The sequence below is a fragment of the Haplochromis burtoni genome, unplaced genomic scaffold (genome assembly GCF_018398535.1).
Source record: "Haplochromis burtoni strain Fernald_Lab_line unplaced genomic scaffold, NCSU_Asbu1 Contig_838, whole genome shotgun sequence".
NCBI lineage: Eukaryota > Metazoa > Chordata > Actinopteri > Cichliformes > Cichlidae > Haplochromis > Haplochromis burtoni.
Genome location: NW_024583199.1, coordinates 60104 through 66389, shown reverse-complemented (window position 1 = coordinate 66389; position 6286 = coordinate 60104). Strand labels below are relative to the sequence as shown.

The 6286-nt window shown below is 37.2% G+C and overlaps 1 long non-coding RNA gene across 1 annotated transcript; it reads right to left on the bottom strand.

Moving 5' to 3' along the window:
- Positions 1 to 1187: 1187 nt before the first annotated feature.
- On the bottom strand, positions 1188 to 5798 carry LOC102306098. Its single transcript, XR_006053338.1, has 4 exons — positions 5715 to 5798; positions 5237 to 5607; positions 4790 to 4823; positions 1188 to 2239 (listed from the first exon to the last, which is right to left on the bottom strand). It is a non-coding gene; the product is annotated as an uncharacterized LOC102306098 (long non-coding RNA).
- Between the last annotated feature and the right edge of the window lie 488 nt (positions 5799 to 6286).

Genomic DNA, 6286 nt, shown 5'->3' with positions numbered 1-6286 from the left:
ATTTAAATTAATTATTTCATTGAGCAGATGATATAAATAACCAACAAACTTGTAGTCAAGCTGAAAAAAAATAAAAACAGATTTTTACGTTATGCACAAACTGTGTGTCACACAGTGGAAATTTGTGTTTTTATGTTTTCTCAGTCTGTGTGTTGGTACATAGTGTTGATTTTATTTTCATGAAAGAAAATAAAAGACAAGAGACAAGAGGAGCGACGCACGAAAGGTGAGCAGGAGATAAAGAAACGCGTGTAAGCCCGCACATGTGTTGGAGGAACTGCTGCCTGACTGTTGGGGGCCACGAGTCGTTCGGCGATCCAGTCCCAGTGGCAGGAACAACAACAGTGGGTGGCGATGGCCGCAATTCACAGAAGGGCAGGGATGCCCCTCTGCCTGCATCTGGCTGTGCTACGAGGGAGGCCGTGTTCAGGTGTGGAGTGGGGCGGGACTGCAGTGACGCGCTGTCAGGAGGAGACATGTCTGCGACAGGAGCCCCCTCCTTGTTTTTCTGGCCGGCGTGGTTTCCATCCCAAAGAGAAATTCCTGTCCTGTTTCAGAAAAGGAACATGCTGGACTGTGGGATTATGGGACCGTGGGAGCGAATTTTAAAACTGTGTGTTTAACTCTGTGCCCTGAGCGCTGACTCACTCACTCCCCTCCCTCTTGTATGTGAACGGACTTGGAGGTGAACATTTAGGTCCACCAGCTTTAGCAGCCACATGTGCATTCACAGGAACACTTGTGGTTTAGGTTCAAGGTTCCTAAGCCAAATGTTTCCTCCTGCAAATATTTATTCAAGTTGGTGCATCATGTCCTGTCATCTTATCTTTGCACAATCTTGACTTTTTCCTCTCCCTGGGTGAGGGTGGATGTCTTTGGTATTCATTTATGTTCTTTACTTCTTTCACATCTTCATTTGATCCGGCTGCTTTTTCTATACTTTATGTTCTAAGTTCTACTTAGAACATAAGGTAGAACTTAAGTTTTACTGACGTTCTAAGAAGTCATTTTCTAACATCAAGAGATATATAATGAAATCTTCTCTGCCACTCTGAAGAAAAACAATAACTTTAAATAGGCCCAAACTCAGTGCTGAAAATGTTGGGAAGCTGTGGAAAATGCAAATAAAAACGGTTGCAACTCTCACAAACTCATAATTTACTCAGAGCAAAACACAGAATCAGACATTTAAACTGAAATATTTTATTATTTAATGAAAAATATAAGATCAATTTGAATCTGTAGATACATCTCAAAAGCTGCGATGGTGGTAACCCACCACTTGACAAAAAAGGGCTCCTAAAAACAAATAGCTGGATGAAGATTTTGCAATAATAACAACCCGGTTCTAGACAGGCATACATGAGGGGGCAGACGGAAATGTAAAGGAGGCAAATGGTGGCAACAGAGACAGGAAAGGGGTGGGGTGGTGGTGGGGTGCTCTGAATAACTGTTTTTGTCATGTAATCGGATTGTCAGGCATCTACCCTAAGAACTGACCAATGTCATTGAGGCATGCAACCCCCCCCCGACCATGTCAAGGGGGCTAAGAAACTGAAAAACACTTCTCATTATTGCCAACATACTAAAAAGTGTAAGCCAAGTTGTAAAAATAAAGGTCAATTCACCAAGTCTTGAAAAATAAAACTGAAAAACAGGATAAAAAATTACAATAAAGAATAAAGTAAAATATTCATCCAGATCTTTAGAACCAACAAAATAACATTTATCCTAGGATAGCCCAATAATAATAAAAATGTAGCCAATATTTACAAAGCTAAAAAGAGTTGGCATAGGATTTAAAAACAAAAACAAAAAAAATATGTCTTTTCCTATTTTCCTTTTCCAATTCTCGAATTCATTTGTAGAACACAGCAGATTTAGAACAGAACATTTGAACTTTTTTTCTTCTTTTTTCTTGTCTTGTTTTAAACGTGTTTGTTTTGCAAGATACTGAACTTTCTGTTTGCAACTGAACAGATTCAGTCTCCTCAATCTACTCTACAACAACAGTCTCCTGCTTGCCTTTCCAAAAACATTTTGCAGATTCATCCCAATCCATTTATAATCACATAAGGCTGGATATTAAGAACTTTTATCCGACCTCTCTCTCTCTAGACCTCACGTCGCCTGACAAGGTGTATAACTTGTCTGTGGTCACTTGCGATGTTTCTGGAGCTGCATCACTTGATGTTCTTTCAGGCGGATTCGTTAAATAACGGCATGGTGTCTCTGTTTTCTACAGGGTGGAAAAATGTTTTTGTCAGAAAACAAAGAATTGTGTCTGTACAGAGCAAACTTATTATATTTAAATTGGAGTGAAAACCAAAATGAACTGTTTAACTGAATGAAAATAGACAAGACTTGAAAAATGAAAATCCAAGAAATGAACATAAAATAAAGATACACTGGAAATGGTTCGACTGTTTAACTTGAGCCTGAGGAGTCATTTACTGAGCTGTCTACAGGACAGTGGGTGTTTTGTGATCTTCTAAAGTTGTATTTTGAACTGTGTACTTCTGGACCCTGTTACAGGAAGCATGCTGAGTTAAGTACATGGATGACTAGAAGAGGAAAAGATTCATGAGAGGAGCTCTGATAACATGATTCACCATGACAACATGTAAAAAAACAGAGCCTCCATTTTAATAGACTGAGCAATGTGAGCATGTGACACTGTGTCAGTTAGAGGGAATAAAAGAGTCTTTTTAATCATGGTCATCATCATCATCATCGTCATGAGATATTAATATCCAACCTCAGGTGATTTTTTTATTAAATAAAAAACTATTGAAAAACTATTTCATATTTTAAATAATTATTCTGTAAGAACTTAAACATAACACCTCTGATTTTTAAGAGCATTTTAATATTGCTGTCATTACTGGATTAACCTCCTAGGTGGACGCCAGATTTTGGGATGTCTAGACCAAAATACAAAATTTTACTCCACAAGGGCCTGATATCCACTTACGAGAATGTTATACTGACACTGTTCTATCGAAATTTAAAGCAAATGTCCTCATATGTTGATATAGGGAAAAAAGAAATATCTGGAAATTCTTTGTTTTTACATTCATCAGGTCCCAAACAGCCCAAATAGCAAAGAGAATTTAAAAATGCATGCCATATAAGAGTTCGGGTCTTAGGAGGTTAAAATGTTTTGTACCCAGTTTATTCCATTTACAATCTGATCTCATTTCTGCCTCACTGACGGCTGTCTTACACCATCTCTGCTATAGAGATGTTTTACTGAGTTACTGTTAATGGTCAGACTTCAACTGTAGTAACTGTTTCAGGTGTAGCTGAAGAAAAATACAAAAAGTTTTTAATTGATGTAAAGTTTAATGAGTTAAGGCGCACATGTGATGAGACGTGTCTGAGCTTTTATAGAACTATCTACATGTCAGTCACTCAATTTAAGATATTTCAGTATAATTTTAGAAGGATGAGACATTTTGTCTAAATCTGAGACTTTTATCATATTTGGATCCATCCTGCAGTGCAAGTGGACTCTGACCATGTAAGAGCACCTGAGCTGCCATTTCAGGGAATGAGCAACTCCTGCACATATAAGGTTTCCACTGTTTTCAATCCACAGCCTAGTTTGTAGTAAAAAAAAATTGTGCTCGTTTTAAAAATGTTAACATAACATTATGATGATGATGATGATGATGATGATGATGATGATGATGATGATGATGATGATGATGATGAATGATGATATAGAAGTGAGGACAGTGTCAACAACTGGAAAATATTTACACAGTTAAAAAAATCCTAACAGTTCCAAAATGTTCTTGCTATTTAACCTTTTCTATATTTATATTAGTATGGTTGTTATGCTGTCATGTCTCCAAAATCAAGTGTTGCAAAGGACCCAGAATTCTCTCTGTTCTCAGAAAGATTAATTTAGGATGAATCATTAATTTATTATAACGTCAGATTATTATATCTGTAGATAAAAATTTGTTGTAGACTCTCGTTACGAAGGAATTATTTGCCTGGGTCCAAACTACCCTGAATGCTGTGAATATGAAGAGTAAGGAAGGGTAAACCAGAGACCGTTGCAGTGATAAACAGTAAATGTTTTCAGTGCAGAGAAACTGCCTCACAGTCTGTCGTCTGCATTACTGTCGACAGAGTTGTTAAAAAGATGGAGACCATAAATTTTATTTTACAGATTTTATTCTGATTCCAACAGACTGATCATCACATCAGTCATCATAAGTAAAACAAAAGGAGAAATAAGAGGACTGGGAGGTGCTAAATACAGATTTGCTGCACTCTGAGCTTTGACAGCAACTTTATAAATGAAAACATAAATGGTGCAGCAGGAGGGCAGGAGACAAACAACGTGTGAAAGTTTTATACAGTAACACATTGTGGCCAATTTCTAAAGTGATTAAAATTAACTCCAACCCTCACCAGTGCAATATTAAAAATCTCATTATGAGATATAAGATATTTCAACCCTGTGAAAGAGATTATTATTGTTGTTATCATTTTAGTTTTTAAAGTAAATGGCTAAACTGAGTCACAGCTCCTGACAAAATTTAGACATTTAGAGTCTGTCGTGTCTTTATGTAAAAGAGGCTTTGCATGGAGCTGGGCCAAAGCAAGCCCTCAATGTGAGACAGTCTCAGGGAAAACAAGAAAATGCATAGTGGTAACTATGCAGACCACCATCCTCACATCAGTGACAGTTTTTATTATTATCACTGTAAAAGTGAAGTTAGGTGATGTTAAGGGAGCTGTACGGTGAATTAAGGAGTGTTGGTGCGTTTACCTTGTGCCACTGCTTCAAGTTCATAGTTTTGTGCCTGCAAAAGATTTTTATCGATTAGCAAGAAAGTTAACTCTGATAGAAAAAGTAAAAAACAGAATCTCTGTGCACTAATTGTTCACTCTTCATTGTATTTCTGCACAGTGTTAGTAGTTAGAGCAAACATAGATCATATTTGCAACCAGGCAGGAAACACAGAGTGCTCTAATGATGGTCTCAAGCCCAGATTAATCAGAGTTACATCAGGATAGCATAGCAATCTGTGTCTTTTTGGTTTCATAGTTAACTAAACAACAACAACACATGTTAATGCTATTAATAATGAGTAGAGTTGGATTCATGGCGACCTGGATGACTGTGCAGGTCAGAATGCAACAAAGAAATAGTTTCATTAATTTAGACTGACAGAGTCTGGCAGCTGTAACATCTGTATATAACAGAGCCTTTTACCTGCTGATGTGCTGCTGCTTGATGATGCTGTCCCCCTCTGCTGGAGCTCCCCTCACTGATCCAGTTGATCTGCTGGTTGGTTGCTTCTGGTTTTTGATGTTTTGCATTACTGATCATTTGTTGAGCAACGTTAAAACAGCCGTCCCAGTCTTTCCTTTTTATGTTGCTCGTGATTTCTTTAGTCAGAGTTTCATTTGCTTCTTTCCTCAAAAGCTCCTCCAGAACTTTTTTCTCTTCTTCCAAAATCAGTTTGTAGTAAAAAGTTTTCTTGTTGCACCAACTGTATTTTTTTTAAACCATTTTCTCCACCCACTCCAAGTCATGAAGAAAGCTACAACAGTCATGCTGAGGAGCAGAGAGTAACCAGCAAGCTGAAAAAGAAGCAACAAACATGCAAAACATAACAGCATTAATGTGTGTTTGCTGTAAATTTGTAAATTAAAAGTAGAATAAGAGCACATATATATACAAGAAGAACCTTTGACTTGATTTGCGCTTTAGTTTTTTGAGCTTCTTCTTCAGCTGTGTGGCTCCCAGGTTCACAGAACAGCTTACTCGTGTTATTTAAGACCATACCAGCTGGAAATACAGTACAAACGAGCTATTTATTTCTTTTTTTCTTATGTCATTTTTATTTTATTTACGTGCTTTTTTCTTTTTATTTTTTCTGAAATATCTAATTAGGCGTTTTTTTAGTTTTGGAATTTCTTATTATTACTTTTTATTTTTTTTGATTTAATTTTATATTATTTTTTAGATAGTTAATTGTTTTATTTTTATTTTTTTTCTTTATTTATCCACAGAAGGCTGATTAGAAACGCTCTGATAACGCGCTTGAGTACAAGGCATAAAAACGTGGATGGATGTTTCGCGGTGCTCCGAAATGTCTGGTCTATCAGGAGCATCAGGAAAAATATTAAAAAAACAGGCACGACGACGATTTCATTGCATTCAAAAGTTCTGCAAGCGCACATCATACTCCGCAGAAAGAAAGTCACGCCGACCATCCCGATGACTGTCCCGGGGGTACCGATTTTTTCAGTACGAACA